This window comes from Triticum aestivum, chromosome 7A (genome assembly GCF_018294505.1).
Source record: "Triticum aestivum cultivar Chinese Spring chromosome 7A, IWGSC CS RefSeq v2.1, whole genome shotgun sequence".
In the NCBI taxonomy this organism is placed as follows: Eukaryota; Viridiplantae; Streptophyta; class Magnoliopsida; order Poales; family Poaceae; genus Triticum; species Triticum aestivum.
The window spans coordinates 667,534,181-667,546,664 of NC_057812.1; the positions used below are offsets into that span (position 1 = coordinate 667,534,181).

General features: G+C 47.3%; 1 pseudogene; it reads right to left on the minus strand.

Annotated features, from left to right (window-relative positions):
• LOC123149107 (polyubiquitin 11-like) overlaps positions 1–2,638 on the minus strand; it is a 45,897-nt pseudogene extending 43,259 nt beyond the window's left edge.
• Positions 2,639–12,484: the final 9,846 nt, after the last annotated feature.

A 12,484-nucleotide genomic window follows, 5' to 3' on the forward strand; every position in this document is an offset into this window, starting at 1 on the left:
ATGATCCTTTTCTAAAAATATATGTGGATGCCTCGTTCCTTGAAGAATCCCATCAAGGTGGAACAGGACTTGTGTCCGCAATCATCGAGCCAAGGTGAGCTTATTCGGGCAATCTGGTATGAAACAGGATTAACGCAATTACTATGGAAGCGTATGCTGTTAGAGATGGCGTGCAACTGGCCTATGATCTAGGTTACAGGAAATTGATCGTGTAAACTGATTCTCAGCTTGTGGTGAACGAGTGGAACTCCGCCGATGCCGATCGGTCAGAGATTGCTACCACTCTGAATGAAGAGAGTGTTTGTTTCCAGGGACTTATTGGTTTAGGGACTTAAAAAAGTTTCTATAAGTCCCATCTAAACCAAACAGGAGAGACTTATAGGGACTTAAGTGGGCATTTGAGACTTATGAAATAAGACTCTCAAGGAAGGACTTGTAGGGACTTATAGTTGTAATATGGTCTTTTAGTCCATGTTAAGTCCCAGGAACCAAACAGATATGGACTTTTTAGGGACTTGAGACTTATAAGTTGGACTAAAAAAAGTCCTAGGACTTATAAACCAAACAGGGCCGAAGTTCAAGAGCCTTGCGGGAGTTTTAAGGAATCTTGGCTAGTATTTACTTCCAAATAGTCTAATGAGAGGCGCTTTTTATGGATAAACTATATCCCTAACTTCCTTCCAGCTTGTGTAAGGCAGGAATGTAATCCTGCTTCTTATTAATATAAGAAGCTCTTGATTTCACACACAAAGAAGTTCAGTGGAAACGCCACAGAATCTAAGTTCTAAACATTTATGGTGAGCAAAAATGGGTTATAACATGATAAGAGAAAAAAACAAAGCAACCGTAATCTCACGGTAAGTGTTATCACGTATTAACGAGATTCGGGTTTCACTTGATTCATAACAGAGATCACACTGCCATAAGGCGCCAACAGATGTACTCACAAACTAAGAGTTTCACAAACGACACATGACAGACTTGCACATAGTAAACTCAAAGGGTGCCAGGAACTCACTGGCCACCACGAAGGCGGAGCACCAAGTGGAGAGTAGACTCCTTCTGAATGTTGTAATCCGCAAGAGTGTGACCATCCTCGAGCTGCTTGCCAGCAAAGATCAGGCGCTGCTGGTCCGGGGGGATGCCCTCTTTGTCTTGGATCTTCGCCTTCACGTTGTCAATGGTGTCCGAAGATTCCACCTCCAGGGTGATGGTCTTGCCAGTAAGGGTCTTGACGAAGATCTGCATGCCACCACGGAGGCGGAGCACCAGGTGGAGGGTCGACTCCTTCTGGATGTTATAATCAGCTAGGGTGCGGTCATCTTCAAGCTGCTTGCCAGCGAAGATGAGACGCTGCTGGTCCGGCGGGATACCCTCCTTATCCTGGATCTTCGCCTTGACATTGTCGATCGTGTCAGAGGACTCTACCTCAAGTGTGATGGTCTTGCCGGTGAGGGTCTTCACAAAGATCTGCATCTGCATAGTTCAAAATTGCCAAAAAAAAACATAAGTAACCTAGTTATATGTATATACGAACAAGATCAACAAAGTGACGAGACAGAAAAGTTCAGACAAGAAGTCGAAGGCATATATGAACAGATCAACAAAAGAAACAAACACAGACTGCGATCATCTAAATTTCTGATAGATTACTACTCCCTCCGTTCCAAAATAAGTGCCTCAGTTTTGAGCTAATGTTTGCAACACTTATTATGAATTGGAGGAAGTAGTTAATCTGACAAACCGTGGAGCAATAATCATGAACAGAAGCATATTAAGACACGGAACTGGAACCATCTCCTATGACCTAATTCCAGTGTAGGTTAAGCAGGCTCTTATAGCTGGAAAATTACAAAGCAGATAAGTCAACATGATAGAGGCGTATATGAAGGGATCAACGTATCAACATAATCATGATCTTACAAATAATAGTAAATCTGGAGTTGAATGTTAACAGATATAACATCAGCAGAGCAACTGAGCAAGTACATCAAAGGGGGTCGGAAGATAATAATCTAACTGTTAGGATCAATTTCCAGTTCAAATAAACAAGCCAGTTTGACTAAAGCGCATCTACTGTAAGGCTAACATAGAGACGCAGTACTACGTCAATCCAAATTAGCAGAAAGAGTAAAACAGCAAGGCAAATAATGGATGAATACTAATGAGATTCAACTTAAAACCATGGGCCAGATGAGGAGAAAAAAATCTGAAGCAGCATATCAAACAAGAATCTAGAACGGCAGATCTAACACTAATCGGTAAAAGTCTAATCAACAACTCTGGATGAACCATCACGGCACAGCAATAGCATCCGATTGAAATCACGAGCTCGTCATCTAATCGCACATATATTCATCTAAATCAATCACACAACATGAACAGACAGATAGATTGGGGGAAGTGTTAATAGGTGACGGGCGCATACCTTGACGGGGATTGATCGCCTGCGCCGCGGAAGATTCTTTTTTCTCGACGGAATCAGGGGGGGTTTGCGATTGGATTGGGATACAGGGAGCCTATCCCTGTGGAGAAATTTATAGGTTGGGCAAAGGAGTCTGGCTCGGCCTGAACGGAACGGAACGGGCCGGAGAGGCGGTTGCGGAGTCCGTCCCCACCATGCAGTATCTCGAAGCGCCTCGACGGGTCTCCAAGCACCGAGGTGGACTTTCCATAAGGCCGCGCCCGTTTATGTCTTGCCCCATCGCTATGGGCCGGCCCAGGTGAGTTTGATTTCTTCTCTGTTTTTTACATTCGTTTTTTTATTTTGTTCATATTTTTGAAAATGTTGTAAAATTCATATGTTGCAAAAATTTAAACCATCATATACAAAAAATAATAATAAACCCATGAATTTAAGGAAAAGTTAAAGCAGTATAATTTCTTTGGTTAGTGTAGCTTAAAAAAAGTTCACAAATTTCAAAAAAAAGATGTTCCTGAAAACATGTTTATACAATGTAAACAAACGTTCATATAGTTTAACAAAAATGCTGTGTGTCATTTAAAAAATGTTTCAACACTTATTTGAAAGAAAATTATCATGTAATCAAGAAAATATTTAAAACATGTGTTTTAGAAGAAAAAAACATGTATTTGAAAATTATTAAACATCTATAAAAATGTTCAGGTGTATAGAAAAATGTATAATGCGTATGAAAAAAGGTAGACATCAAAACTTATATTTGAAGAAATGTTAAGCTGCATTTGAAAAATACTAAAAGTGTATAAAAATGTCTAATATGTATGAAAAGTAGTAGACATCAAACATATATTTGAAAAAAATGTTGATCTTGTAATAAAAAATCTTAAACATATATAAAAAATATTCCTAGTTTATATGAAAATATACAATGTGTAAAATATTCCTAGTTTATATGAAAATGTACAATGTGTAAGAAAAAAATATTAGACATCAATAAATATATTTAAAACAATATTAGTTATGTATTTAAAAGATGTTAATCTGTATAGAAAATGGTCTTGCTATATAAAGATGTGCAATATGTGTGAAAAATAGACATGCGTTAAAAAGGAAAAAGGGAAAAGAAAAGGGAAAACGAGAAAGAAAGAAAAGGAGAACAAAAGAAAACCGAGAAAGAAACAAAGAAAATTGAAGGGAAAAAGGGAAGAACCGACCGACGAAAACGAAGGTAGGGGAGGAAGAACACCGCTCATCAACGCCTTCCTTACTAGGTCAGCCAACAAGCAATGAGCGGTGCAGACGCGAGAGGCGAGCTATAGCTACATCTTGCAATACGCGAGGTATAGCTATGACGAGCCCAAACCGGCAATTCGCATATGCTCCTTCATCGCATCATCATTAACGGACCTGTTGTGTAAGGCCAACTCCCATGTGATCCACCAAACCGCTCATAAATGTCCTGACCGCGGGTTGTCCAAACATTTTTTTTGCTATCCAACGTCGTTCACCAAATATGTCTGGACTGATGCAGATGTCTAAAATCCCACGAACCAGCACTAAATGTATAGAGGTTTGTGGACTGCCAAATCTCCGCAATGTCGGATTTCGACACGCCGGGCCCATCCCAAAATACCCACCTGGAGTACCTTTTCCCATTCTGCCCCTTTTCACTATCCTCTGTATCCGCTCCGTTGGCGACCACGACCCCACTGTACCACCCCAGCCTCCGCCCAGGGTGTTGGATCTCCGACTCTCCACCCAGACGCCTTCCTGCCTTCGACTATGTTGCCATTCCACCCTGGATCTGGCGGCTGCCCAGGTATCCTCCGCCATATGTTGACGCCCTCCATGGTGTAAGTCACATCTGGCAAGTGTTCGGTCAAATGCCATTGCCCAAAAAAATTGATGTTCTCATTGTTTGCTTTGAAGCAAACACGATGGATTCAGACGATGAGTACAGTAATATTTTTTAAAAATTGTTGCATCAGATATTTATCTTTCATTTGCTTAAGAACTGTGCTTTTTATCTTCTACTGTTTTGAGTAATCCAGTTATAGAAAAAAAAACTAGAAGCGGGCATTTGGTGTATGTGGTTGGATAATAACCGCCCCTATGCAGATATTCTGTCATATCGGTTTTGGTGGACCTTGTTAGCGTTTACGTAAGTAACGTCTCAGTTACGTGAGTGAAATTTCAGAAAACAACACGATGGAACAACATCTCAAGCTCACAACATACAAAGTGCAGCAGAGCTGACGCGAAACCAGTTTGGGAACAAAGTGGGACGTAGCGTTACATGATCCTCTTATTGTTGGCGGTGGAGTCCGAGTTGGCTGATGTCGCCATGGTTGCGGGTTTTTTTACATGATTGTTCCTTCACCATGCGTGCGTTTTTTCTTTTTATGATTTTGCCTTGATCAATTGTGCGGTGTGTGTGATTTTTGGCCAAGTTTTCTGGTCATTTTGTTTTTGGTTTTTCTCTCGATGAAATCTTAACGAAATCAGGGGTGCTCTTGCCGTGCACGTTAAAACAAAAAACGAGATCATCTTATCCATGATCGGCACTGACGAGTGACAACAACGCCGGAAAGACAAAGCATGCAAGCGAGAAGGAGGGTGCTGTACTGTGGAAGGGAACAATCAGTCAAGGAGGCCATTTGTTCAAAAAAAAAAAAGTCAAGGAGGCCAGCACATGCGTGCACGGCCATTATTTTCTTCTCCGTCCAAGGGACAGACCAGGCTGCCGGAGAGCACGACCGATAACGCCGGCCGACTTCATTAGACCTTCCATCCGAGGGCGGCGGCGAAGGCGTCCTTGGCCCACTTGAACACGTACCACAGCAAGTCGACAAAGACGCCACCGAACCCTCCGGCGCTTCCGAGGCCTCCCAGTTTCACGCCACCGGCGTACGCCGACGGAGCCTCGGCCGGCGCCTGCAGCCACGACGACGCCGCCTCGAGGCCCCCCTCCTCTATGACGCGGCCGGCGTGCGCCAGCGCGGCGGCGGCGCAGAGGACGAGCGCGGCGACCAGGACGGCGCGTGCCATCGCCATTTTTCTTGGACCGACGCCTCTGTACCGCTTGATCGCTGCGGGTGTTCGGTCGGTTGAGATCGTCAGGAGACCACGGAGTGAGTGTGTGGAGCTGCAAGGCGAGATTAAGCCGATTTTATATGCAGGTTAAGATGAAACCGATCAACCGATGCGTAACAAGTGCTTTTAATTAGTGCTGAATTGGCCCGTGCGGTTCCCGTGTGGCATTGAACAAGCGTTTCAACGCCTGGATCAATAAACCCAGGCACGCCTATATTCATAAGATGTTACTACGTTGCTTTTCAGTTTTTTTTCTTTATTTTTCTTACGTGTTATAGCACTACACTAAGACTTGATTAAGTCCTACTCAACTGAGACCTGGTCATATCTTTCGTTGAATTACAAGCAACTGCATTTTTCGACAGAACGGGGATACGGGCCCCGCAAAAAGGAAATATAGTGGAGAGGATAGGCTATTAACAGTGGGATCTGATCTAGTCCGATGCGATGCCTAGCTTGCAGTTGCAGATGGGAGAGAAAGCTTGGGGACACGGATGATGTCCACACCCGGTGTTCCCTTGTTCGTTGGAAGGTGGTTGATGGATACAGTTCAGTGACTGCCTGAGGGCAGCGTGGACAGCTGCTCCACCGATTCATGTCAGACAAACAGCCGATGTGGAAGAGAGAGGAAAAGTAGTTGTGCTTCATCGATTCATGTCAGACAAACAGCCGATGTGGAAGAGAGAGAGGAAAAGTAGTTGTTGAGTATAATGTTTATTACTCTCTTCATTCCAAAATATAGTACGCCCACGCTTTTTAAGGTTCAACTTTGACCATAAATTTAACCAACGAGACCAACTGCGGCGGGAGAAAAAAATTATATAATTGAAAACTTCTTTCAAATACGAATCCACTAATATAGTTTTTGCTCCCGCCGCAATCGATCTTGGTAGTTAAATTAACGGTCAAAGTTGAAGCACGAAGATAGAGGAAGCACTACATTGTGGAATGGAGGGAATAGGAAAGACGAGATAGACTAGGATTTGTTTCACCTTGTCTTTTACTTCAAGTAGATGATTGTACTGCTATATATATGCCCACGAGGCTCAAACAATATAACAAACTATTCCATCAATCCCTCTCTTCCTTCAACATGGTATCTATCGCAAGTCGATCCTAAACTCTAGCCGTCGCCGCTTCCGCACCCGCGCGCCACCCCCAAGGCGGTCGGCCTCCATGACCGCCGCTGGGGGCCGCGCCGCCCGTACCTAGGGTCCGTCCGCCGGTCGTGTTGACCTGCTGCCCTAGAGAGTCTTTTCCCCGAGCCTTGCTTTAGGGTTTTCTCTCTCCCGCCAGTCATCTTGATTGCGCGGTTTTTTTTTTGGTTTTCCGATCTATTCTTGATCGGTTTGCGTCGCCCACCGCCATCGTCGACCCCGAGCGCCTCTACTCCGACCCGGGCGCGACCAGCGGACCTCTCCTCCGACCCGGCGGCCCGTCAGGGCCAGCCGCCGTCCACGCGCCGGTCCGTCCGTCGCCCTACTCCGACCGGGACACCTGCATCGCCTCGATCCGGCGGCCTCGCGCCATGCGACGGCCAATCATAGTCGTCGCTCGCACGTCGGCCCGCCCATCGATCCACATCACCCGTCTCCGCTGCGTCTGCACGGCGGCCCGACGGTCTACCTCGCCGGCCTCGTCCTCGGCTGCATCGGGACGGCTGTGTCAGTCTCGTCGGCTGCCTCGACTCATGCGTCGTTGCTTCGTTGGTCGCTCGGGCCTCGCTGCCCGGGCGCCGGTGATGACAAGCTCGTCCGCACGATGTCACACGTCGTCCGTCGTCGCCGGCTTCATCTCGGACTTCGCCGCCACCACGCCTCCACCGAGCGGTGTCCCCGACGTCGCGCGCGATCGGCTTGATCACCCGCTCGCCGCCGCGATCCACCTCATCTCCACCGCGTGACCGACCTGGCCCGTCGGTTACACGCGCCTCCGCAGGTCCCGTGAAGATCGTCCCGGAGTTCAACGCGCCTCTCCACCGATCGAGCATCGGGATGCCGCCGCGTCGCCCCGTCGGGCCGCAGCGCCGCCGCCCTGTGGTTTTCCTTGCGGCTGCATCGACTCGTGCGTCGTCGCTGCGTCGCCCCTTCGGGCCATAGTGACGCGATACGCGGTCCCCGCCGCCGCCTCGAGGCCGTCCTCGTGGTTGCACCGACTCACGAACCGCCATTGTGTCGCCCCTTCGGGCCGCAGCGTTGCGGCCCACGGTCCCCGCCGTCACCCCGACCCGCCTGGTGCCGCTGCGTCGCCCCCTCGGGCCTTAGCACCGCGGCCCGCGGTCTGCTCCGCCGTCACAGCGCGTCGACCTCCCATGGTATGCGTCGCGCCGTCTTCCTTAGCGCGGGAACGCCACCATCCGTGACGGTCTTCGTCACGCTGTCAGGGTTCTTCGCCTATTTCGAGCACCGCCGCCGCACTCCTAACCTCGCCGCCGCCGCCGCTCTTCTTTGGCTGCCGATGCCGCTACCTTTGTAGCCGCCGCCTCTACCTTCGTAGCTGCCGCCGCTCGTCCGCCCCCTTCGTCTTTGTCCACGCACCAGCCCGTCGCTAGCGTCGCCGTCATCTATCCCGACCACTTCGTCTACTCCGACCACCGTTGGTGACATTTACCCCGCGCCGATGGACGCCACAATCGTCGTCGACTTCTTCTCTGCTGGCCCCTCCGAATTCTCCGACATGGCGTACAGCTCGTGTGTGTCCCTCGTCTATGCATGCCTGGTGCTGGCAACACCGATGCATGCCTTCATCCACGATGTGTCCCCGGGCCTGGCAAGCCTGGTCGGTGCTTCGTCAACTTTGTCTTCGTCCGTCTACGCATGCCTGGTGCTGGCAACACTGGTGCGTGCCTTCGTCCACGATGTTTCCCCGGGCTTGGCAAACCCGCTGCGACGCGTCGTCAACCACATATTCTTCCCGGCGCACCACTACTTCGACACCACTGCGCCCATGCTAACTCGGCGCCCCCTTGCGCCTGCGGCTCCATGGCGAATTCCTCGACATCGGCCACCCTGACTCGACATCGACCACGACATTCTTTGCACGGCTACCTCGACCACGGCTCCACCACCCACGCTCTCGGCTACATTGACAAACGACACAAAGGGCTACCGCCTGCTTGTGCAACCTCATCGGTTTTCACTCCAGCCACGACTCCGCAATGCATCGACCGTTACGACTATGGGGGGGGGGGGTCCGTCAGCTTGTCTTCGAATTCTTCTACAGTCTCACCGTCTGCGTCGCTACCATTGTGACTGCAGGGGGTGTTGAGTATAATGTTTATTAGGAAAGACGAGATAGACTAGGATTTGTTCCAACTTGTCTTGTACTCCAAGTAGATGATTGTACTCCTATATATATGCCCACGAGGCTCAAGCAATACAACAAACTATTCCATCAATCCCTCTCTCCCTTCAACAGTAGTGTTGTCAAAGTAAAGCGGTCTCTTGCAGAGGACTCTGCTGCCTTGATCAAAAGTAGAGGGAGAAATGTACTGCATGTGTGAAGGCCCACTGGTAAAGTAAGAGAGAGAACTAAGGAAAAAAAATGTGGTCCGGTGATGCAGCGTTGGCAGCTGGGGCAGCACCAAGGTGTTGCCCCCATTGTACATGCCCCGATTGCCGTGATTGGTGCTCACGGCTGCTGGCACACGTGATGTGTGTTGGCGCCTGGTGGTAGGAGTATATGAATCGCTGCTGCATCACACCTGGGTAGATCACCTCTGAAAATATCACATGCCAAGTTACATAACTGGAGCTTTGATCACAATATTTCTTTCTTTTTTTTTCAAATGGCTTAAGGCCATACAACACCCTTACAAGAAAAAGACATATACCCAAAATCTTGGGGGTGTCGAAGTCTTCTTCCTCCTCCATCCACCGGCGACGCACCATGAGCATAGTTTGCTGCCGCATCTGGGCCTCCGCGGTGGAGCAGACTTTTTGAAACCAGGAGCTCATAGAAGCAGTGGGCGGAAAGTCGTCGATGTAGACCAGGAAAGGCCGGTGGCCGCGATCCACAAAGCAAATCACCGCCCCGGGGGAAAAAACGTCGGTAAGGGCCTGTAAAAACTTTGAAGGCAACGTCGTTGAATCCCAACAAATCCACCGGAAACCTAAGCCGAGTGGGGACCAAAAAGACCTGTCGAGACATGGCTCCATATGCCCTCCGCCAGCGAAACACACACCAATAGAACACAGATAAGATAGGGAGAACATTATCCCTACCCTGGGGCTACGTCGCCGCTCCACCGCCCCAAAACAAACACGAAGACTCTAAAGAAAGGTCGAAAAAACTCTAAAGAGTCTAAAGTAGTTCTCCCTCGGGGCTGAGGGTATGTACCAGTAGCTATGTATTTGATCTCTCTCTCTCTCGTGTTCTTGAGGTGGTACGATCTTGATGTATCGCGAGCTTTGCTATTATAGTTGGGTCTTATTATGTTTCTCCCCCTCTACTCTCTTGTAATGAATTGAGTTTTCCCTTTGAAGTTATCTTATCGGATTGAGTCTTTAAGGATTTGAGAACACTTGATGTATGTCTTGCGTGGGATACCCGTGGTGACAATGGGGTATTCTATTGATTCACTTGATATATGTTTTCGTGATCAACTTGCGGGTTCCGCCCATGAACCTATGCATAGGGGTTGGCACACGTTTTCGTCTTGACTCTCTGGTAGAAACTTTGGGACATGATACGTCTCCAACGTATCTATAATTTTTGATTGTTCCATGCTATATTATCTACTGTTTTGGACATTGTTGGGCTTTATTATCCACTTTTATATTATTTTTGGGACTAACCTATTAACCGGAGGCCTAGCCCAGAATTGCTGTTTTTTGCCTGTTTTAGGGTTTCGAAGAAAAGGAATATCAAACAGAGTCCAAACGGAATGAAACCTTCGGGAACGTGATTTTCTCAACGAACAAGACCCGGGAGACTTGGACCCTACGTCAAGACACAAAAGAGGAGGCCACGAGGTAGGGGGGCGCGCCTCCCCCCAGGCGCGCCCTCCACCCTCGTGGCCCCCCTGTTGCTCCACCGACGTACTCCTTCCTCCTATATATACCTACGTACCCCCAAACAATCAGATACGGAGCCAAAACCCTAATTCCACCGCCGCAACTTTCTGTATCCACGAGATCCCATCTTGGGGCCTGTTCCGGAGATTCGACAGAGGGGGCATCGATCACGGAGGGCTTCTACATCAACACCAAAGCCCCTCCGATGAAGTGTGAGTAGTTCACTTCAGACCTACGGGTCCATGGTTAGTAGCTAGATGGCTTCTTCTCTCTTTTTGGATCTCAATGCAATGTTCTCCCCTCTCTTGTGGAGATCTATTATATGTAATCTTCTTTTTGCGGTGTGTTTGTTGAGACCGATGAATTGTGGGTTTATGATCAAGTCTATCTATGAACAATATTTGAATCTTCTCTGAATTCTTTTATGTATGATTGGTTATCTTTGCAAGTCTCTTTGAATTATCAGTTTGGTTTGGCCTACTAGATTGATCTTTCTTGCAATGGGAGAAGTGCTTAGCTTTGGGTTCAATCTTGCGGTGTCCTTTCCCAGTGACAGTAGGGGCAGCAAGGCACGTATTGTATTGTTACCATCGAGGATAACAAGATGGGGTTTTCATCATATTGCATGAGTTTATCCCTCTACATCATGTCATCTTGCTTAAGGCGTTACTCTATTTTCGTTAACTTAATACTCTAGATGCATGCTGGATAGCGGTCGATGAGTGGAGTAATAGTAGTAGATGCAGGCAGGAGTCGGTCTACTTGTCTCGGACGTGATGCCTATATACATGATCATACCTAGATATTCTCATAACTATGCTCAATTCTGTCAATTGCTCAACAGTAATGTGTTCACCCATCGTAGAATACTTATGCTCTCGAGAGAAGCCAAAAGTGAAACCTATGGCCCCCGGGTCTATCTTCATCATATTAATCTCCTAATACTTAGTTATTTCCTTTGCTTTTTTACTTTGCCTTTATTTTACTTTGCATCTTTATCACAAAAATACCAAAAATATTATCTTATCATATCTATCAGATCTCACTCTCGTAAGTGGCCGTGTAGGGATTGACAACTGTAAGGGCATATTTATCCCTAAGGTGTTTTGGTGATTGATGACAATGCGTTTGCGGACTAATCGTGTGTCTTGAGTTTCTCAGACGTTTCTTCGCTAGGCACAAGACGGTTTGGTATCCCCCAAAGTGTAAGTGCATCTAGTGCCACCCCAGTTGGTTTTGGAGTATTGAAGACAAACCTAGTTGAGGGACTAATGTGTTTGTGAGAATTGCAGGATAACACAGGTAGAAGTCCTTCATTGATTCGGTTTTCCTACTAGAGATTGTTGGAAATATGCCCTAGAGGCAATAATAAATTGATTATTATTATATTTCCTTGTTCATGATAATCGTTTATTATCCATGCTAGAATTGTATTGATAGGAAACTCAGATACATGTGTGGATACATAGACAACACCATGTCCCTAGTAAGCCTCTAGTTGACTAGCTCGTTAATCAATAGATGGTTACGGTTTCCTGACCATGGACATTGGATGTCGTTGATAACGGGATCACATCATTAGGAGAATGATGTGATGGACAAGACCCAATCCTAAGCCTAGCACAAGATCATGTAGTTCGTATGCTAAAGCTTTTCTAATGTCAAGTATCATTTCCTTAGACCATGAGATTGTGCAACTCCCGGATACCGTAGGAGTGCTTTGGGTGTGCCAAACGTCACAACGTAACTGGGTGGCTATAAAGGTACACTACGGGTATCTCTGAAAGTGTCTGTTGGGTTGGCACGAATCGAGATTGGGATTTTGTCACTCCGTGTAAACGGAGAGGTATCTCTGGGCCCACTCGGTAGGACATCATCATAATGTGCACAATGTGACCAAGGGGTTGATCACGGGATGATGTATTATGGAACGAGTAAAGAGACTTGCCGGTAA